The following is a 24,070-nucleotide window of genomic DNA, read 5'->3' on the forward strand; positions in this document are numbered from 1 at the left end:
TAAAAAACAATATGATCAGGCTGGTGTGGAGATCAGTGCCACACACTAGATCTTGGGTGTATTTTGGTCTGTTAGAAGAAAGTGCCTCCCAAAATTTTAAAGAAAGACTTATATATGTACAAAATAAGGGTTGATATGATGAAGGGATGGAATATGACTCTAAAGATGAAAATTATAAAAAATTTTATAAAAGGAATTGATAAGAAGTTGTTTGAAAAAAGAAAGAAGAGTATTAAAAAAAGAAAGAAAGAAAGAAGGAAAAGAAAAAAAGGGGGAGAGAATGTGATCAGGCAGGAGACTAGAATGAAGCCATACACTAGAGATTTAGGGTATATTTTCATCTGTTAGAAGAAACCGTATCTCAAAATTTTAAAGAGAGAACAACTTATATATATATGCCAAAAATAAGGGTAATGACTATGAAGGGATAGAATATGACTCTAAAAATGAAAAATAAATTTTTTTTTTTTTAAAAAAGGGATTGGTAAGATGTTGGTTGAAAAAGGGAAAAAGAAAAATTCAAAAAAAAAACAGCTAAAAAAAATTAACTTTGAAAGACTAAAGAATCATTGTAAAAAAAGCCATGAATTCTATGTGCAGTATTCCCCTAGCGCTGGAGTTCTGCATTTCTCATTGATCGATAAACTTGGGCTTCGCTGGCTGTTCTTGCTGATCTTCTGGGACAGGAGCCTGTTGCCCTGGTTCCCAAATGTCTTTGCCAGAGTTGGAATTGCCCTGCCGTTTTCAGTCAGGACTAAGTAATCTGTTCGGGTTTGCGCTCGGGAGCTTTTGTTCCCTGCAAACTTTCGGTACAGCTTTGGAGGATGAGAGTGAAAATGGCAGCCTCCCAGTCTCCGCCCTGGAGGAGCCGAGAACTCAGGGCCCCACTCCTCAGTGCGCCCCCAGAGAAAAGCAGTCAATCACTCCCGTCTCCCCGGTCTCTGGCTGCACTCTGTGCCCACCCGGCCTGTGACCGAGCATTTCTATCTCTGGCACCCGACCCGGTGTGGAGTCTCCAAACCCAGCAGATCTCTGCGGTGCGCTCTGGCGCCACTCCTCCTGGGGGAGGAAGGGGAGTCTCCCTGGATCTGCTGCTTGTTGGGTCCCTGCTGGAGGAGCAGTGGCCTGAATGTGTCACCGATCACAGTTTATGGCAACCCCGAGCTGAGAGCCCACGCCTCGGCTCCGTCTCTGCAGCCGGCTTCCCCACTCTGATACCTGGGAGCTCTGCTGCACTCAGGCACCCCCGGTCTTTCTGTGACCCTGAGGGTCCTGAGACCACACTGTCATGCGAGGGTTTCACCCCTCGCTTAGCCACTGGAACGATGTCCCTCAGAGGAGCCGAGTTCTAAAAGTTCTGATTTTGTGCTCCGCGGCTCTAGCACTTGTCAGAAGCGGCCGATGGAGGCCCCCTCCCCAGCCGTCTATCCTCCTGAATATCGCCTCAGATTCACTTCTCCGCACATCCTACCTTCCAGAAAGTGGTCGCTTTTCCGTTCAGAGAGTTGTTGCTATTCTTTTCTTTGATCTCCTGTTGAATTCGTAGGTGTTCAGAATGATTTGATCCCTATCCAGTTGAATTCCTGAGACCAGACGAAATCCAGGTCTCCTACTGCTCCGCCATCTTGCTCTGCCCTGAAAGATTCATATATTTAAACAGAATTAAACAATTACAAAAAATAGGATAATTTTTCTTTCTGTCTTTGAGACAGACACTGAGTTATTCTTTATGGAAATTGTGAGCATTGTGAGGTAATTATTTGCATGCTGGAAAAATGAGGGAAAAGATTTTTTTTTCTTGTTTTTTTTCTTCCTTCCTTCCTTCCTTCCTTCCTTCCTTCCTTCCTTCCTTCCTTCCTTTCTTCCTTCCTTTCTTCCTTCCTTCCTTCCTTCCATTTCTTGTTCTCCTTCTCTTCCTCTTCTTTTTAATACATAGGTGCTAAGAAAGATGGGAAACAGGAAAATTGAAACGGCAGATTATTCCTTGGCACCTCTTGCTTTCCAAATAATAGGTTGATTTGAGGCATTGTGTAAGGAGTGGTTATGTGCACAGATGAAAAGAAATTTTCATGATTAACCTGGTGACACTTGGCGTCAAAACTAACTCTTATAGGCCCATATAAGAAAAAGCAACAGCCCAGATTGGGTTAGTGAGCCATTCTGCCCTTGGTCCTGCTTCCTCATAGAGCAAAGGGAAGTTTGAGAGCCTGCAGTCCTGTAGTAGCTAGACTAGCAGAGATTTGCTATGTCCAATAGAGCAACAAGAAAGGTTGGGTGTTTTTATGAGGTATATGGGATAGGAGAGATGTCCCCGCTAAGTAGCTGATGGACATCAGACTTCTAATGAGGAGGCAAGATGGAAGAGCATGAATGCATTGTGCCTATAGTCATGTGATATATATTTTGGAGATTCTAATATAACTGAGGGAGTCTGTAGAAATCATGATGTGTTAGAATCATATAGATGGGGTTAAGAGCAATTAGGATTTATGTACTAAAGCTAATGAAACTATTTGTGCCATTAGGTTGGTGACACTTGGAACATTCAAATTACATGTCTCTATGTAAGGAAAAGAAACCTGATATATTCTCTAGCCTCTTGAGATTTATCTAATCTGCCTACTGCTCTGAGCAGCATTTTGTTCATTTTTCTTTTTTCTTCCACGGCACTGCTACCTTTCTGCCAGAGAGGCAGCATTGTGTAGTTGATAAGGGTTTGGGCTGTAGGTAGGCTAACCATATAATTTGTCACCCCAAATGGGATACTTTAAGAATTAAATGACATGCCATTAATAATTACATTGGGACAACAGGAAAAACTGCGAGTCCTCTGGGTAATGAGGGATGTGTTGTCAGCTGAGCCATGGAGCCAGGTTGTGTGGGTTTGAGTTCTGCATCTGCCATTTATGAGAGCCTGTGCATCTTCAAACTCCCTTTGCTCTGATTTTCTGATGTGCCAAGGAAGATAATAAAGATACCTACCTCATAAGGTTGTTGTGTAGATTAAACTACTTAATATACACAAAGCACTTTGAGTACAACCTGGCATTTACATAAGTGCTTAAGTGCTTTACAGATATTAACCATTGTTACCATACAATTACCATTTGGTGGGAATGTCTTAACCAAGTCTACTACAAATTGTTCAACAGGTATCAAAAGTGACAGTGTTTTAAAAGCCTGACACCATTATTAAATGGCACATTTTTAAGAAAGCAGTATTCAGAGGTATGGTCTGATTCAAAGAGAAACAAATGTCACTATCTTTGCATGCAAAGTAATTAGAATATATTTTCCAATTTTCCAAAATGACAAACGGCCACCAAATACTAGTAGAAAGCTAACTACAAATTTGCATAATACTTTATGTTATAGATAGCATCAAATTTCTCTTATTTTTACTGGATTGGGGAAGGTGATTTCTACCTTGCAAAAGAACAGCAATGACTGGTAAATGGTCTCTTGCACTGTTTGACAAGAAATCACAAATAGGGATCTAATATCATCTCTCTGCTATCTTCTCTAGATCAAACGATGAGATCTATTATCTATTATTTACTGTCTGGTTGATGTGTCCTGGACAAGGAAGCTTAATTGAGGTATTCTCGGTTTTCTTTCCCAGTTTTTCCCTAAATGTAAGAATTCTCCAAGACTGTTTCTTTAATTACTTCCTACACTTTTCCCCAGTGCTTTCCTTAGGTGACCTCATTACCTTTCTCAAGTTTCACTGTCATTTCTATGTTTAAGACTTTCACACGCCCCCTCCCCTTCTCTTCCTCCCTCCCTTCCTCTTTCTCTCTGGTCTGACTTCTTGGCTGAGCTCTCGTCTCACATTTCCAGTATTCTATGGATCATTTCCATTTCCATATCCACTAGGACCTAAAATCTATTGTGATTCTTTCCACTTGTTTCACACCATCCAATCACTTGTGTTTTCTTGATTCTTTTTTCATGGTATCTCTGACTTTCTTTCCTTCCTTTCTATTTTCTTGGTTGCTCCCTTATATCTGACCTATATAACTTATGAATATGCTCCTGAGACAGTACCCTAAATATTCTTTTATTTAAAAAAAAGACATAAAAATTTATTGCCACCTTTCTGGAAAGCTTGAGTTATAACCAGATTATAACAGAGTTACAGAGACTTAACTCAAAGGAATAAACATAGTAGTGACATTTGAGACAAGTGATGGTGAGTAGAAGAACTCTAGCCTGGTCTCCCTCATCTACCCAGTTAGTACTAGGTTAGGAGGGATCAAATTTTATTAAGGTAAATGATCACTTTTAGGCTTGTTAGTCATTTCCTCCCTACAACCTCCGTGGTAGGAATATACTTACCTACACTCTTGATATTGGATTTGGCCATGTGACTAGCTTTAGCCTCATGGTGGGGGGAATGTGCTTTATTACCCTTTGGCTTTGGGTTCATCTATGTGACTTGCTTTAGCCAACTGGATATTAGTAAATGTGACACCAGCACACTTGACATATATTTGGATGGTTAGTTGTCTTGTGCCTATGTCATAGCTATGAGAATGCTATGCCCCAACTAGCCCTCTGGTCCAAGGATGATGAGACATGAAACAGATTGAAAACCAACCTTCAGCTTATAGCTGCCTAGTTGACCCTGGCTTAGTTTAGGAGACTCCCAGCTGATTCACCTGAGCCAACTGAACGTCTATCATTTCCACTTATAAAGATGAGAGGTAAATAAAAGCTTATCATTTTATGTCCCTCATATCCTATGCTATTTGTTTCATAGCAATAGTTCCTTAGTACAAGTTTCCAGATTTTTTTTAACTTCAAATAAGTAAAGTATTTCAGTATGTGATATTTATTAAGAGTGGTAAAATTCATATAATTTATGAAGATTGTCAGGATAATATTAGAGGAAAAGGGGGAAATCAAAATAGACATTTAACTTGTCTTTTCACTCAACAATCTAATTCAGCAGATCTTAAACCTTAAAGTGATTAAGAATCACCTTGCATAGATCATTTAAAGAACAAATCCCTGTCTTTAGCCCTAGCAATCAATTCATTAGATTTGGGTGACTTCCAGGAATTTGTATTTTTAACTATCACTCCCAGGTAGTTGTGATGCAAGCAGTCCAATAAACATTGGTTTCATTTTCTTTCCCTCTTATTCTTTTCTCTTTTTCTTTTTTAAGATGCCATACAGAGATAAGTATAAGATGTATTTGGGTGACACATAAGACAAATATGATGTAGAAAATGAAATGATAAGGATTCTGTTCTACTCTTTTCTATCCTACTGAATCTTTTTATCCATTATGAGTCGAAGATTGAAGAGCAACATTATCTTCTTATTTTTGGTTTCCTGTAGTTTACATCATAAACTCAGAAAGCTTTAATTTTTATTTTAGTATTATTTCTATTTAATACCAAACAGTTCTCCAGAGGCCTCTTTTCAACCAATGTTCCCTTTGGCAGTGAAATCCACTTACCTTAACTGACTGTGATTATACTTCAACCTAGTTCTCAGAGTCATGATGGTAATATTCATTTTACTATCCCAAAAGGCTCTTAGTATTCATCAAATATTTGATTAACATTGTCTAATAAAGCTTATAGAATGCAGAAACATGAAACCTAACTCCGCCATGATTTTTACTACTGTCTTGTTCATTAACACTGCAAGTTGCTTCTCTAAAATAATTAAAATCCATAATTGAATACACTAGAATAATTTTGGAAAATTAGTTTAATTATTCCGGTACTTCCATTTGGAAAGCTTGCATTATTTATTACAACTAAATGGATAAATGTGACCCCTCTTTTCTTTCTTTTCATTTCACAGTTATTCTTTAGGAGGGAGTATTTGTTTTGCATATTTGTGTTTTTTAAGGGAGTGAGTAATAGTTCTTAAGGCTATGTTGACAAAAACATAAGGATAACTTGGACATTATAAGTAAGATGAGTGCACTAACTGCAGAACTCCTATTCACCTTCAGGAATTGGCTCATTATGCTAAGAAATATTCAACTCCCTCTCCTCACTTAGTATGTTGTCCAAGTTTTAAGTTATTCCATACCTTTAGAAGCAAAATGTAATATGGGAAATTGTAAATCTTTCAAAGGGACCAGATTTACCTTTTCTACAACTTTAGACTTATGGTCCACTGGTTAGCTAGAGTGGGTTTGGGATACATGTAGTTCATTACTCTACATTAGCTCTATACTTGAGAATGGCATCTAAGACATGGCTGCATTATTTATATAACAGAAGAACTGGAGGTATTTTATAGGCTAGGAAATAAAAACCTAAACAAGGTATTTTAAACTTAGATTAAATCTCTCTTGTGGCTATATTCACATAGCAATCCCAGCAATCATACTGTAGGAAGCTAAGGGTATCTTTATTAAAAGCACTTCAGTTCAGTTTTATGAGATAAAAGTTATTCAGAACACTGGATGACTGTAGTGACTTCATTTTTTTTGAAACACATATTTATGAGAAATAGCAAGGGCCTCAGCGGAAATTACACAATTAATATTTTAGGAGGTCTGGGGTTCACCCAGTCAGCAGTAATATGAGGTGGTTGGGTCATAAGTCACAAGTATGCTTGGATTTCATAATTGTAAGCTTTACCTCTGACTTCATAGAATAATTCAACTGACAACAGAGAATCAAATGAAAATACTCAAACAAGTTAAAAGAGAAAGAAATTAAACCTAATTTGAAAGGTCAAAAGCTCTCCATTAAAATTTATATTTGTGAATTCTCTCAAGTTAAGCCAAATAAATACCTATAATAAAAGGTTTAAAAAAGCCACTGCCATTTCTATTACCAAATTTCTTAGCTTGAAATAAAACTTGCAGATCAGGGTTTTGCATGATATTGCTGCAAAAATGCTGCAGAAATCTCCCAGTTTCTAAACCATTTCCCCTCCTCCTTCCACATTTTTACTCCCCAGTCCAATCCCACTCCTCAGCCCTAATAAACTACTTACATGTTCTTTCTAGGGAGAGTTGATCAACTGGAATAAGATGATGTAATTTATGTTTTCTGTTGAGTAGAGCTCATGTTCCCCCAGAAACTAAAGAGTCAGTGTTGACAATCATAATGTGTAGCCCATGACTGATTTTTGGAAATGGCCTTAGTTTTTTAAAAAAGTTTTATGGTTTCATGCAGTACATGTTTATAATGTCATAAGAGTGGAGATCATAGTCTCTTACTCTCTGGCACTTAGCATGTATCTGACACAAAGAAGGTGTGTAATAAATATTGGCTAAATGAGTGAATGAAAATTAAGAGCAATAAACAAATACTTTTGAGGGCTACTATAGTCAAGACCGTGGTATTCTGAAACCGAACTAATTTATTCATCAAACATTTATTGAATACACATTATGTATCAGACACTATTCTTGACCCTGGACACATAAAGGAAAGAGAAAAGACACTCTCACCGCCCTATTGTAATATATAATCTGATGCAGGATGTAGAAGATTATAGCACACAACAATAAACTCTGTTACGGGGAGGACAGTGTGCCATGGGAGCACAGAAATGCATCACCAGACTCAAACTGGAGATCTCATGAAATAACATTGTGAAAAAAGTGATATGTAAATTGATATCTGATGAAAGAATGGGATTTAACTCAGTGAAACCAGAGGTGAGGGAGATTAAAAAAGAATGGAATAAGCATGTGAATGAGGCTGAGGCAGACAGCAAGGTCACATCCATCACAGACTTGTGGCTCATGTTGTGGAGGCTGGGATTTATTCATATATAATGAAATCGGTATCCAAAAGACATGTTTGTGTTTCTAAAAAGATAGCAGAGAAATCTGAATAAAAATAAAAATTAAAAATTAAATTAAAAATAACTTTTCTGATCTACAGAAATGCTTGAATCTGCATATTTAAAGGGATTACTAAAAACCAAGAAAATAAATGCAGAAAAAAAAATACGTGGCTATATGGCAATGGAATTTTAAATTTCAGAGACAAAGACTCCCTATCCACTCAGGTTGGTGTAGTTCATAGTGGAGAAATCTGGCAAACACTGTGGTACCCAAGTGATGGGGTTACTGTCACCAGCGATGTCACATGGTACCAGGTGCTGCATGATACTGTGTGAGGAGAACAGCAGCTCCGTGGTACTGTTTCCAGAATTCCATTACCTCAGTTTAATCATGAGAAAGATGTCAGATCCAAATTGAGACTTATTCTATAAAATGTTTGACCAATACTCCTTAAAACTCTCAGGGTCATGAAAAATAAGAAAAAGACTGAGAAACTATTACAAACCAGGAGATAAAAAAGCAAATGCTTTTTTTAACTTTTAACAACTCCCCACTTCCCACTCCTGCACTTGGCTTGGTAAGTGGGAAGATAGCATCCCCTCCTCTATCAGGAAGAGGAAATGCAGGCTCACTCTCTGTTAAACCAGGGCCTCTTTATATAAATAAATATTCATATGTAGGCTCTGTTTATTTTGTTTAGTTAGCCACTGTATAGTACATCCTTAGTTTTTGAGGTAGTGTTCAATGATTCATTAGTTGCATATAACACCCAGTGCTCATCACAACCATGCCCTCCTCAATACCCATCACCTGAATACCCCATCCCCCTACCCCCCTCCCCTCTGAAACCCTCAGTTTATTTCCCAGAGTCCATAGTCTCGCATGGTTTATCTCCCTCTCTGATTTCTCCTCCTTCAGTTTTCCCTCCCTTCCCCTGTGGTCCTCCACGCTATTCCTTATGTTCCAAATATGAGTGAAACCATTTGATAATTGACTTTCTCTGCTTGACTTATTTCACTTAGCATAATCCCCTCCAGTTCCATCCTTGTCGATGCAAATGGTGGGTATCCAACCTTTCTGATGACTGAATAATATTCCATTGTATATATGGACCACATCTTCTTTATCCATTCATCTGTTGAAGGGCATCTCGGCTCCTTCCACAGTTTGGCTATTGTGGATATTGCTGCTATGAACATAAATAAATGGTTTGATGGATTCTTGTCTAAACTGAGCTGTAAAAATCCTTTATCATATCTTGAGATTTTAGACTGTTGGACTAAATTTCGGTAACCAGTGATCTGACAGCCCAAGGTGAACAAAAGTTATAGGAAGTTCTGTAACTTTATTATAAGGATATACCCCTATAACTAACCAGGGAACTTCCTTATAGAGGAATCTCTTCTTTATTAATGAAACTGCTATGTTGGGAACTGGCTTCTGGATGTTGTGTCTTCATTGGCTCTTAACCTCACACACTCTTTCCTATGCTGCAGGGGGAGAAGCAGACTCCCTGCTGAGCAGAAAGCCCAATGCGGGGCTCGATCCCAGGATTCCAGGATCAAGACCTGAGCCAAAGGCAGTTGCCTAACCAACTGAGCCACCCAGGCACTCCTGGAAATCATTTCTTATTTCCTATCTTCAATATGATCCCATCTGTATTATTTTTTGTATAATTTACTAAAAATGTCATGTTGGTGTTCCCCTTCCATTGTTGATCAGAATGCCTTCTATTTTAATTTAATTAATTAATTGATTAATTAATTTAATTTTATTTTTTTACAATCTCTGTGTCATCTCAGTAGGATTCTGAAGCAACGAACAGGTAAATGCCTTTTGTGTTACCAGGAATTTTCTTTACTAACAATTTCTGATAGAAGCTTCTCACCCTCTTCATTAACTTTTTCTGGAATCATGCAAGTTGGTTTTATTCATCAAATATTGAATATCTGTTATGTTTCAGACACTGAGGATACCAGGATGAATAATGTCCTTTCTGCAGGACAGTCACAATCTAGATGGCTGAACATCAAGTAAACAACTAGTTTACCATGCAATGTGATGAGTTCAATCACTCAGGCATGGGAAAATATTACAGCAGCTCTTTGGGGAAGGCATCCTAGAGGATATAATTTGAAGTCAAACAGATTTGATGAAAACATAGTAGCTCTTCTGTTGAACAAACCAGGGAGGGCAGGGGAAAGTCATTGCAGACAAAAGTAACAGCTTGTGCAGAAGTCCAAAGGATGCAAGTGAAAGAACTTGAAGTGTTTCATGTTAATAAATCTAAATAGATTTTTGTCCTTTAAAAGTCTTTTAATCATTACTTCCATGTCTTCTTTGAAGTCACTGAGAAACAACATTGCCAAAGGAAAGAACCCAGTGGCATAGAATGGCATGGCACTCCAAGTTGATATCATTTCATTGTTTTGTATATTTCTTCATTATATTCCATGATACCATGTGATTTTTGTTGAATATTTTAATGAAATCAGGGTCTTGTATATCTGGAGTATTCTTCTACTCTTTTAATAGGGAAATGGTATCAAAAAAGGAACGAATGATGACTTGATTTGAATTTTCTTACTGACCCTACTTGGACTCCTTTGATTTCAGCCGCTTTTTCCTAAATATATACAAGCCATCAGTCTAAAAACCTGTCCTCAAATTTTCTCTTGAGATTGATGTCAACATTTCTGTTTCTTGGGACCCATCCTTAAAACAAAAAGGACAAGACACCTTTTGCCTTAGTCTTTTGGTACCTTTTCAAGTTTGTATGGTTTCTAAAATTTCATTTAAGGTAGTATGTGTTCATATTTATAGATGCTTTCAGCCGTCTCTGATTCAGTCATCTACCACACTTAAATGTTCTTTTAACTTTTTCTCAGTTATCTTAAGTTCAATTTACTACATCTAATGGAAGTTCATTTTCTTTTCCTTCTTAGATGAATATAGAGAGAGGATGTATACTACCTAAAAGATACCAACTTAAGCCTGCAAGTCATTTGGCACTTTGCTGGCTTAAGTCATACATAATCATGCAGACTTCTACAAGGACCAAATGTAAAGTATTCACTCTGCAGGGATATCTCCCTTTATTGATAGTTGAGACCTTTCTCATTTAATCATTCTTTACTGTTATCTTGGATTCTTTACCTTTGAAATCCTGAAATGTCACTGAAACAGAATTTCTCAACCAATTTGGATTTGGACAAATCGGGAGCTTATTAATTGGCTGTTCGTTTAAACTACTTTTCCCCAGACAGGCTTTGCAAGGTCTGCTAAGCTTAGGCTCTTGCCTTTGGTCAGCTGGGAAAGAGCAGTTTGTTCTCAGGATGGACTGAGTTACAGGAAGTTGTTGAGCAAGGAAGGGTCAGACAGAAGAACTTTCGTAGTCTTCAGGCAATTTCTGAGGCAATGTTTTTTATTCCCTTGGCTAGAATATTCAAATAAAGATCACATCCCAAAGTAAATACAACTGACTCTCTGTCCACTGTTTTGGCCAATCTACATTTCCTTTCTTCATTACTGTGGATTATGGAGCAGACATCTTGAGTTTATTTCCAAGACACCACTTTAATTAGCATCATATTACTGTAACATAAAGTTTGGATTTTTAAAAAATCATGCCTTTAAGAGCTTTCATTTCTTGCCTATGGGGTATACAGCTGTTACTTAGATAATAAATAAGGACCATTTCTATAAAAAAAAATCTCTGGTAGCAATTTTTGCTTTGCTGAGGTAAGCTGTTAGTCATCTGCCTCCAAAGAGTAATCAGCTAGATTTTAAATATTGCTGTGTCTTTCTGGTTTTACAATATATTTGATTAGCCAATAAATATAGGTTCAGTGTCTTTCCAAATTAGAGTTACTATGTTTGCATTCTCCTTTACTAAGGCAAATTATTTCTTTCCTAATATTTTGATGAAAAAATATTGTTTCTTTGAGAAAATTAAAGGAGCTAAATAAAACTGGTGATTGTACTGTTTTGTTTCTAGAAAAAGTAACAGGTACATATTTACTTGTGTGCATATTTAACTGACAGATATGATAGTCAGATGAACATTTGCATCTAACATTTTCCGTTCTCTGTATAACATTCTTCACTTGCCCTACTCTGCTTCCCAGGAGCCAGAAATTGTGTTTGTGTTTTAGGGACTTCGGGAGAATTGAATGTGTGTTTTTCTCTGCTCATTTGAAGGGGATAAATCATGTCTCCAACTTTATTTCTAGCCAGATACCACTTGTAAAAGTTGCTCTCTAAATACCCAACTATGCCGATAAATACCAGTTATTGAACAGTTTGTGGGGAAACATCTATTTTTATTTCTTCCTTTACCACCTTCAAGTGTGCCTTCTTTCTGTTTCTTAACAATTTCTCAAGCAGTTCCATAGTTTTCTTGTCCTCTCACATATTAAAAAAATAATCCATTACCATTTATTCCAGTGCGAAATTTTAGTTTAGTTTTTTTTTTTTTGAGAGAGAGAGCGAGAGAGAGAGAGAGAGAGAGCATACATGTGTGTGCGCATGTGTACATGCTTGGGGTGGGGGAGGGGCAGAGGGAGAGAGAGATCTTAAGCAGGCTCCATATCCGGGGCGGAGCCAAGGTGGGGCTTGATCTCACAACCCTGAGGTCATGACCTGAGCCAAAATCAAGAGTCCCGTGCTTACCTGACTGAGCCACCCAGGTGCCCCTAGTCTTGTTTCTTCCCCATATCCCATCTCTTTCCAACCTGGCCAGAAACATGGGTGAGCAGGAGCATGGCCTGGGCATTCCTTCATCCTCCTGGCTGTGGCCCCTTCTCGTTCTCTTCTAGCTCTACCAGGGTTGGAGCGCACAGTGGGGGGGGGGGGGGAGAACTGGTGGGAGGTCTAAATAAACGGCGCGAAGATGTTTTTTTACTTAATTGTCTTCTAATCACTGATTCTCTCATGAGGTGTGTGGCCTTCACAGCACCCTGTGAGGTCAATGATGATGGGACATTGATTCCAGCCTGGCCTCCTCTTCGTTTCTGCCCTGCCCTGTGGTACAGCTCAGAACCTCTGGCTGCTAAGATCCTCGTGCCCAGAAGGTAGGCTTCCAAGTTGAAATACTTGCAAAGCCGCCCAAATCTGGCTACTTTCTGTGGTAAATGTGATCTTCCAGAAATGTGAAATCCTTGCCACACCAAATATGTGGAAATGGTGGCAGCTCCCACCATGGACCCTTGCCTCTTCTCTCACTACTTACCCAATTCCTTTTTCTTCGATCTAATAGTCACAGAGCAATTTTGCTACATAAGCAGAGATAGGATGTTGGTTTCTCTTTCTTGCAACCTCAACCAATTCTTATGGTTCATCACTTGGCTTTGGGTGGAAGGAGCATATGCCTTGTGGAGAGCGGAGAGGAAAAACAAATTACCCTAGACTAGTGACTCACTACGACAGATATTCTACTTTTTATCCTAGTATTCTACTTAAACAATGTTCTGTTTAAACATGGTAGATATGGAGCAGGGATGGGATAATGGGCTAGTTCTAACTTCTTTTGGGAAGTTTCCCAAGGATATGCCTGGAATTGTCTTTAGAATGTGCTGTTTTATTGCACCTATGATATTAAGCTTTGGGTAATTGGCCTCCATTTGATGACAGTAGAACAAAAGCCATCCAGTATTATGTGGAAATAACAAGACAACTTGTGAACCAAAAAGAAAAAAATTAAAAGAAAAGTTACAAATCAGAATATGCAAACAAATTTGCAAATTATAGTAATATAGAGATTTTTGGTGGGGGTAGTTTTCTTTTTAAAAGTGAAATAAAATTTTAACATTATTTTTTACCTTGATAAACATTCAGGGTAATGTGACATTTTTGCCCTAATATCTGGCCTTCTAGGGAGGAAATGAAGGATTAATTTTGCTGAGTATCCCTGGGCCTAAAAGTCCTGTAGCTTCTCTGTTGTTCATCCATCTCAGGCATAGGCCCTCTCTGAGGTTCCTCCACCTCCTTCCAGGAAGCTCAGGACACAGCCAAGGAGGTAGTAGCGACCATCACTCATTTTCTCCCTTGGCATTCCATTCTCTGAAAGACTCACTGGAGAATGGGCTATACTTTTTTGTCCCCCTATTATTGTAACTCCCTAGGACAAATTCATAGTTGTTTTTTTTTTTTTTTAACTCAGAATGTTTAGTTATTCTCACAAAAAAGACAACAGGAGAGACAGAGGAGAAAGATTCTATGAAGCCTCCCTACCACCTCCCTGCCCCTCATAGCTAGCAGAACTTCTTTCCTTTCTTTCTCTCCCCACTGTTGCCCCACTCAATCACTTAAAAGATGTTATTTTTTTTAAGATTTTATTTATTTATTTGACAGAGAGAGACATATCAAGAGAGGGAACACAAGCAGGGGGAGTGGGAGAGGGAGAAGCAGACTTTCCGCAGAGCAGGGAGCCTGATGCAGGGCTCGATCCCAGGACCCTGGGATCATGACCTGAGCCGAAGGCAGACGCTCAATGACTGAGCCATCCAGGCACCCCAAAAGATGTTATTGCATTTATTGTTTCTGTCCCTTCCACTAGACAGTAAGCATTTGGGGGAACAAATACCTTGTCTTGTTTGCCATTATATTTTAGGCCCAAAAGAGGCCTTGGTAGACCTTGAGTTTTGATAAATATTTAATGAATAAGAGAATGAATGTCATCAGGGATATTGACTTATAATTTTCTTTTCTTGTAGTGTTTTTGTCTGGCTTTGGTATCAGATGCTGGCCTTGTAAATGAATTTGGACGTGTTCCTTTGTCTTAAATTTTTTGTAAGAGTTTGAGAATGATTGGTATTAATTTTTTAAATATTTGGTGGAATTCACCCATGAAGCTATTTGGTCCTGGGCTTTTATTTGTTGGAATATCTTTGATTACTGATTCGATGTCCTTGCTTGTTATTGTTCTGTTCACGTATTCTATTACTTGATGATTCAGTCTTGGTAAGTTTTATATTTCTAGGGATTTATCCATTTCTTCTAAACATAGATGTAAAAATCCTCAACAAAATAGTAGCAAACCAAATTCGAGAGTACATTAAAAGGATCATACACCCTGCAAGGATGGTTCAGCATATGCAAATCAATAAATGTGATACACCACATTAACAGAATGAAGGTTAAAATTATATGATCATTCCATTATATGCAGAAAAAGCATTTGACAAGTTCAACATCTTTTCATGACAAAAACTCTCAACAAATTAAGCATAGAAGGAATATACCTTTATGACAAACCCCAACATCACACTCAATTGTGAAAAGTTAAAAGCCTTTCCTCTGGGATCAGGAACAAGACAAGGGTGCTGATCTCACCACTTCTATCCAACATAGTACTGGAAGTCCTAGTCATAGCAACTAGGCAAGATAAAGAAATAAAACACATTCAAATCAGAAAGGAAGAAATAAAATTACCTGTTTACAGATGGCATGGTCTTATATATAGAAAACTCTAATGACTCCACCAAAAAACTATTAGAACTAATGAATGAACTCAGTAAAGTTGCAGGATACAAAATCTATATAAAAAAATCAGTTGCATTTCTATATACTAACAATAAGCTATCCAAAAACATTAAGAAAACAATCCCAATTATAATAGCATAAAAATAAAATACTTAGGAATAAATTTATCCAAGGAAGTGAAAGATCATACATTGAAAACTGTAAGACATTGATAAAAGAAATTTAAAAAGATAAAAATAAATGGAGAGTCTATGCTCATGGATTAAAAGAATATTGTTAAAATGTCCATATTACCCAAAGAGATCTACAGATTTAGGCGATCCCTATCAAAATTACAAGCCATTTTTCACAGAAATACCAAAAAACCACCACAAAACATTCCTAAGATTCATATGGGACCACAACAGACCCCAAATAGCAAAAGCAATCTTGAAAAATAAGAACAAAGTTAAAGGCATCAGATATCCTGATTTCAAATTATATTACACAGCTCTATTGAACAAAACGTATGGTACTGGCATAAAAACGGATGTATAGATCAACAGAAGAGAGAGCCCAGAAAGAAATCCACACATTAATAGTCACTTGATCTTCAACAAAGGTGCCAAGAGCAAACAATGGGGAAAAGATAGTCTCTTCAATAAATGCTGTTGGGAAAACTGGATATCCACACGCAGAAGGATGAAACTGAACTCATCTCACACCATATATAAAAATCAACTCAAAATGGATTAAAAACTTAAATATAAGACTTAAAGCTATAAAACTACTAGAAGATAACACAGGGAAATAATTTCTTGACATCAGTCTGGGAAATGATTTTTTGGATATGACCTCAAAAGCACAGGCAACAAAAGCAAAATTGGACAAAGGGATTGTATCAAAAAACAAACTTTTGCACAGCGAAGGAAACAGTCAACAAAATGAAGAGACAATCTATGGAGTGGCAAAAAGTATTTGCCAACTATACATCTAAGAAAGGGTTAATGTCCAAAACATACAAGGAACTCAAACAACTCAATAGCAAGAAAACAAATGATTGAATGGGCCCGAATAGACATTTTTTTAAAGAGACATACAAATGGCCAATAGGCACATGAAAAGGTGTTCAACATCACTAATCATCAGGGAACTATAAATTAAAACCACAAGGAGATATCACCTCATACCTGTTAGGATGGCTAGTATCAAAAAATCAAGGGATAGCAAATGGTGAGGATGTGGAGAAAAAACCCTTATACACTGTTGATGGGAATGTAAATTGGTATAGCTATATGGAAGACAGTATGGAGCTTCCTCAAAATATTAAAAATAGAACTATCATATTATCCAGCAATCCTACTCCTTCCATGTCTGAAGGAAATGAAATTAGTATCTCAAAGAGGTATCTGCACCCCCATGCTAATTGTAGCATTACTCACAATTGCCAAGGGATTGAAACACTGTATAACCTTTGATAAAATAGATGTGATCAACTCTCCCACAACCCCTCTGCCCTCCCCATGTGACTGTCCCTTTAGAAAAGCTCTTGCTGGCCCTTCCTTAAAGATGTTTCCACTTCCCTGTGCAAAGGCCTGTAGGGGGAAACTGCACATCTGTTCTATTTGCTTAATCTCATGCAGCTAAGTATCTCCTCCTCCTCTGAGATGGTAGAACAGTCAGTACTCAGGGATCATCTAAGTAATGAGCTATCAAATTCTCACCCCTATTGGAAAAACCACTCTACCAACTTAGAATAGACATTCACTTTCAGTGTCAATTGTTTTTAGGCAAATCGTGACTTAGGTAAAATTATATCCAAAGGAAAGTAATTTCTCAAGCTTTCTTGGATCCTCTAGCTAAGGTGCCTTTATCTTAGCCATTTTACCTGCTAACAAACACACTTCCTTCTGTAAAAAAATTAGCTAGCCATCAGGGCTTGTCCCGCACTACCCTCCTCAGAGCTTTTCTGCAATCCCAGATGCTTAGAGTTAACCTCAATCTTTATTCTATTATACCTTTACCATAGAACTTTCGGGGTATGTGTGTGCACATACATGTATGTTCATATGTTTTGAAAGCTGTGTGGATTAAAAGGTTAAGGGCATAAACTTTGGAAGCAAACTGCCTCAGTTTGAATCCTGGCTCTAACATTTATCAGCTGGGTGACTGTGGGCTTGTACTTTACTTCTCTGGACCCCAGTGTACTCACCTGTAAAATGAATTTGTGTGAAATTTAAATGAATTAAGCACTTACATTAGTGCTTAGTGCACACGTTTAGTGCACATGTAATACATTTTATGTATTAGCTATTCTTTTCCAATGATTACATATATATTTGTCTCTCTGTGTCATAGCAGATTATAAGCTGTTAATTAAAGGCAATGGTGATAACTATGGTATATAGTAGACACTGCTTGGTATAGCTCAGAAACCTGAAAATTGTTGACTTCAGTTCTGTATGAACTTTTATTCTTTCCCTAGTCCCTGTATTTCCTGTCTTTGTGAATGGCATCCTTTATTCTCCTATATGCCCAAGTCCCAACCCGGATTCATTCTTTGCCTCTCCTTTTTCTTTATTTTCTCTTCTAATACCTGTCCTCGATCTACCTGTTCTTTCTGCTTCTATCTACCGTCCAATTCCTGAAGACCAAACATCCTACTGCGATAGCCTGTAGGTGGTTTTCTTGGTTTCACTCTTGCCCCATTCTTTAACCTGCTGTCACGGTGACCTTTTTTTTTTTTTTTTTGAGTTTTAAAATGAGTTTATTCAAGAATGTTCTTAGGAAGGCAACAGTGTTTGTTATTAAAAAAAAACTTCTGTTTCTTCATGCTGAAAAGGTAATGTAAGAGGCTAGAGTTATAGGCTTCTTTCTATTGGAATTCTGATAGTGTATATAACACAGTGTAGTCATTTCTGCGATGCCAGAATAAATAAAAAAAAAGTCTCTTCTATGCTTCTCTTCAAAAAAGCGATGAATAATAACAGAAGATGGCATTAAAAAAGCCATTTTTTTTTTCAATTCAGTCTGTAGTATTGGAGCCAGTATTTTTACCATCACAGGCTACAATTTTCACTTTATCCACTTTAATAAGTTCTGTCACCTCTCTGAATTCAACATCATTCAAAACAAAAGTCCACACGTTATCACAGAATCTGTATGTATTTAGAGAGCGCCTGAAATTGACTCTGTTCCTGACCCTCTGCGCCAATGCTGAATTTATAGCTTTATCAAACTGAAGTAGAACTTGAAGGGCAAGTTGGGGGGTGATCTGTTGAGACTGTATGAGCTCATCAAGGCTCTCCTGGAGACTGTTTCCCAAAGTGGTGTTTCTGTATAACTGATATGCCATGGCTTAGAAGGAAGAAATTGTTTTTCTTATTCAGGCTTGCATTGATGTCCTGTGGGGAAGGCGCTTCCCGCCGGGGAGCGGACAGAAGCGGAGGAGCGAGCAGCCCAGCAGGAAGCACCTACTTCCCCACCACCTCTTCCTGTCACGGTAACCTTTAAGACACATAAGGAAGGTCATGGTGCTACCTTGCTTAAAACCCTCTCATGTTTTCATTGTGCTTAGCATAATATCTGTTTCCCTTATCCTGCCCTACCAAACTTCCCACACCCCGATCACTGCCTGCTTCTCCAACCTCGTCTTGCTCTTTTGGCATTTTCTCTGCTCTTCCCATCTGTCCAGCTTCTTTCTACCTTACGGCCTATTATTCTTTGCAGAAAAAGTGCTGAAGGCTTGCCCTGTTTGGTTCTGGACTGAGGTGTTATAATTTCTCTGTGTTATGGAAATGATGCAGTCACCCAAGTGCCTTGGTTCTCTGTTGGTGTCTTTGGCACAAACATAAAAATTGAAGTCTTGGTTTTTGTTTTTGTTTCTTAATCAGAGTACTCATTTTTTGGCATTGAAAGTACAAGCTCATTAGTGACTTTGGGGTATTGAAATGACTAAATGCAACAAAAGATCAGAGCTTTGAATGACATTTGTACTCATGCAGTTGTATTGAAACTTATTTCCTGGCTTACCACTGGTTATTTTTCTTCCCATCCCCTTACTTGTTGCAGATACTTGTGGCAATTATTGTAAATGTTTATATCTACTTATTAGAGTGATTACTTTGCATTTATGTCTCAGCAGTGTGCACACTGTAACTCACACAAAATGTTAGCTGTTAAAAACTACTGCTGGGCCTGAGTTAATTAAAAATACAGAGGAGGCTGAATCTTATTGTGTATAGTATCAGGCTCTGTTTGGACAGGAGTTTTTATATATTATGAAGTGGAAAATGCAAAAAATAAAAAAAAAGAAGAAAAGCATTGTATCTGGATACAGCCACATGCTGGAACCATGGTTGCTAATTTTTATATAACAAAACAGATGGTTTGTGTTTGATTATGATTCTCCTTTTAAGAAATTTATATGCCAGTAAGATCTAGGCAGAATGTAGATTTTTGTGCCATTTCCAAATTTCCTTCTCTATAGTCCTACTCTCTACCCACACCCCCCAATTTTTTTTCTCCTTATGAAGGACAGTGTTGGCAACAGCAATAGCACTTGAATTAACTTAATTTATTTTTCTATGTATTTGCAGAATGGTTCAAGGTCCATAGCAAGGTGAATGTTTTCAGACTGTGCATGCATTCTCAAACTGCAGAGATCACCCAAGGGTAAAAGTATACTGATTGCTGGAAGCCATTAGTATCCTCCCCTTTCTCTTCCTTTAGAAAGACAGGCAAATTGTAAGCTTGTTTATTATGAGAAACCTGAGATCTCTCTTACTGTGTACGTTTAGAGGGAATTTCAACATGTATGTTTTGGGGAATTAAAATATGATAAAAGGCATTTTTATGCATGCTTGGATGGACTGTTGGTATTTAATCTACATTTGTGATCATCAGTTGGTGACACATTTTCCAAAAATGATAATATCATGCTTATTTTTAAAATCCTAATGTTGGCTTTTCATGGGTCTAAAAAGAGTTATTTTAATTCAAGGTAAATTAAAACTCAAGTTTTTGTTGGAGGAAAACTATTATTCTCTTCTATACCTTTCCCTTCTTAATGAGAAAAAAATGAGAGCATTATTGAGGATGACAAAGGTTGATTAAGGTTGTTAGTCAATTATATTTAACAATGTAGAGAAAAATCTCTGGATTTCCTGTTTGGGTGGTTGATAGTGTTAGAAGCTGATAGTTTAGTATCAACTGAGGTAGGGAATATGAGGAAAAAGATGTGTACGGACCAATAGTAAGGGGGGATTAGTTTGTAAATCATTAGGTTGGAACTGTTCACCAGATATTTAGATAAGTATCTAAGTAATGAGGGCGATCACTCATCCTGTTGGGGCCAGAGTTGATTTGACTTATCTAATTTGCTAGATCGTAGTCTTTTCCTCCCTTTCTACCCTACATTCTGTAACCCATCCAAAAGTGTGCAAGAAGATGACATTCCCTGATATAAGAGAAGCTTTCTTTGGTCAAAGACCTATTTAGGAGTTATGGTCACTTATTAGAACCTCCAACATGAGTCCAGAGTTTAAAAGTCAAAACTGGCCACCTGGGTGTAATTGTTTTAGACACATTTCCACAGGAGGGTAGATGGCAAAAGAGAAACTTGCAAAAACCATCAGTTCTACTCATATACTTTATTAGTGTAAGAGGCTGTGAAGCAGTGTGAGAAAGGATACATCTCAGCTAATACTTTCTCCCTTCTGTTCCCTCATGGACTATTGTCAGGGAGGATGCTATGGTTAGCAATCCACTTATGGTGAGGAATCATCCAGGTCACAGAAAATTGTAAGGATAAATACATCTGTTGTATGAATTATTACCAGGTAATATTTCATTAAAGAATGGAGTTTTTATGGGATAGCCAATAGTGAGAGGAGAGGCACTTTCCAGGTACATTACTGGAGATGATATAAGTATGACCTCAAAAATTGTGTTGGACTATTGGAAAATGCATTGTAATGGAGGGAAGAGATTGATAGAAAAATAGTGGGAGATATATTCATTCCATTAAAACCGAGTAATGGAGGAAAGGGATAAAGAGTAGCCAGGGATACATTTTTCCAGTCTTACTGACTTGGCTCCTAGGATATTTTTATTTTCTTCTGAAGTTCTGTCTTAAAAATAAAGATTATGAAAAATTAATATCATCGGAGGGGGCAATAAAACATAGAGGCATATGGCTTTCTCTTTTTGATAGTATTTCTAAGCATATCCCATTGAAAGTATCTATATAATAAGAGAGGGTTGTTATGGTTATTGTTATTGCTTTTGATGTTTAATAGAGACAAGAATGTGATGCTTGGTTTCAAAATGCTTATCAACATATATCTATCCAGATACAGAAATCCTTTATCATATGTGCAATTAAATGTTATATACATATTTACATAAATGAAATTCAAATAATTTTAAGAATCACAGCTGAGTTTTTTAGAACCATTAGTTTAGTACTTTGACTTTTTTTATTGATTATGCAACTTATTTTTCTAACTTATTATAGTAATATTTCACATTTTATTAATCTGTTCATTTTTAGTAACTTAGCTTTTCTAGCATTCATAGAGCTAACACCAGTAAAATGCAAAATTGGAGACTCCTACTCAAATATTGGATTTTTTTAACACAAATATTGATGTTTGCATTTAATCAAGATAAAAAACAAAGGTTTTAATCATTTTTATGTTTAGCTTGTATTTCAAATTCTAGACAATTTCTCATTAATATGTTTATTACACTTAAAAGGATTCCAGTGGGATGATTTAAAAAACTCTATTTGATGATTATATATATGCACATATATATTTATTTATATATATATTTAATTACAGAGATATCCTTGAACCCATAAAGCATGACAGCAAAGCAGGTCAATTTCTTAAGCAACAGTATTTCATTCAGTACCTTGGTGGTTGTAATTAACGTTTCTGTTTAGTTCTAATTATAGTTTTTGTATCGCAGCCATTATGCTAATGGTGTTATTCAGTAGTATGTGAGATTGCATTCATTATCACTGGTGAATTAAACCTTTATTAAAGAAAAATTCCCGCAGGCCTCATTCTGGAGTTAAGTAATTATTCATTTGGTTTTATCCTAGCAATTAGCTTATATACTGTAGCACTCATTATTGAGTTTCTATACCTCACTGAATGAGATTAACCCACCATGGTAAATAAATGCCTAACAGCTCCCAAGCTCACAATGTGTTGCTTTTAAAGCATGTTATTATGTAACAAAATAAGGAATCAGAATGCATTGAAGCAGCATTCTGGCTTCCAACAAATAATGTCCTTGCTGGGAAGACTATGTTGGACATTTTGTGTTTAATTCCGCATTTAAAAAAATGTAGTTGAAGCCCTCCAAGCTAAGTTCACCTTTGTGGGTGTATGTTTTCCTTTGTTTAATTTCATTCCATTACTTGCTTGCTTGTTGAATTATGTTACTATGCCCATTTGGTGTTGATAAAAGCCTTTTTCAATAGCACAGACTCTAAATAGAACATCCAATTAAATCTCTATTCCAAATGTATTTGGAGAGGGCTAGATCATCCAAGTCTTTTAGCTGGATGAAATCTTGAGCCATTCATTTTAAATCATTAGAATTTATTTGATTTATAGTTTTAGTAAAAATATTTCAAATTACTGCTCTGTTTTTACATAGCCATTCATGCCATCCAAAGTCCCACCTTCTCACTGTCCTGTAGAAAAAAGACTACCCAGGTTTTCAAGTTTCCACTTTCATTATCAGCTGATGTTACCTTTTGAGAGAGTGTCTCCCATTACGTTTTCTCTTCTTGGAAATACCATTAGACTACCTACTCTGCCTCCTCTGTTTTTTTTCTAGAATTCACGTAATTCATAAAATACCACAAAGTAAAGCATAGAATGGAACCCTTTTGGGTCACAGCTGCCTCTTTTCAGTACCTATGGAGAATGTTGTCACCTTTCTCTTTACGCTCTCTAAGATAGTCTATATAGTCTATATATTAAGGTACAACCTCAAAAACAGCAGTATAAACTTTGTTATTATTGCCATGATGTATCTGGAAAGATTGTGTTAACAACTTCTCATAATGTAGTCATTAGTGTTCTTGACCGGAAATGCCATTTATATGAAAATGAATCGAGAGATTTCAGAATTTGGTTGTTTCTACTTCCTAGTCGATCTGAAATGTTTTTGTTTGTTTGTTTCACAGTGTAGATGTAGTGTTTATTTAAAGTCTGTGGGTAAAAATTTCTTAATTTCCTAATGCAATGCATATTAAGTAGTGACACAGTAGCTTAACTTACACCATGAAATACTGCATCATAAAATACGTATTTTTCTCATGTGAAAAGTAACTTCTATAATTGAATTTCACTGGCATACATTATTTTTTTCAATTAAAAGGTTAAGCATAATACACATTCCCAAGAAAAGTATATTTTTTAAATCAACAGGGTCTTTTTTACATTTTATTTTATTATGTTATGTTAATTGCCATACATTACATCATTAGTTTTTGATGTAGTGTTCCATGATTCATTGTTTGCATATAACACCCAGTGCTCCATTCAATATGTGCCCTCTTTAATACCCATCACCAGGCTAACCCATCCCCCCACCCCCTTCCCTCTAGAACCCTCAGTTTGTTTCTCAGAGTCCATAGTCTCTCATGGTTTGTCTCCCCCTCTGATTTCCCCACCTTCATTTTTCCCTTTCTTCTATCTTCTTTTTTTTTTTAACATATAATGTATTATTTGCTTCAGAGGTACAGGTCTGTGATTCATCAGTTGTACACAATTCACAGCGCTCACCATAGCACATACCCTCCCCAATGTC

General features: G+C 37.1%; 1 protein-coding gene and 1 pseudogene across 1 annotated transcript in view; one reads left to right on the forward strand and one right to left on the reverse strand.

Annotated features, from left to right (window-relative positions):
• The window catches only part of IQCM (IQ motif containing M), a 367,401-nt gene that overhangs the window by 225,645 nt on the left and 117,686 nt on the right, over positions 1-24,070 (forward strand). The gene's annotated exons all lie outside the window — the stretch shown is intronic.
• LOC114225598 (transcription initiation factor IIA subunit 2 pseudogene) lies at positions 18,138-18,723 on the reverse strand (annotated as a pseudogene).

The sequence above is a fragment of the Eumetopias jubatus genome, unplaced genomic scaffold, assembly GCF_037043125.1.
Source record: "Eumetopias jubatus isolate StellerSeaLion01/CBP00866 unplaced genomic scaffold, mEumJub1_p1.0 scaffold_2, whole genome shotgun sequence".
NCBI lineage: Eukaryota > Metazoa > Chordata > Mammalia > Carnivora > Otariidae > Eumetopias > Eumetopias jubatus.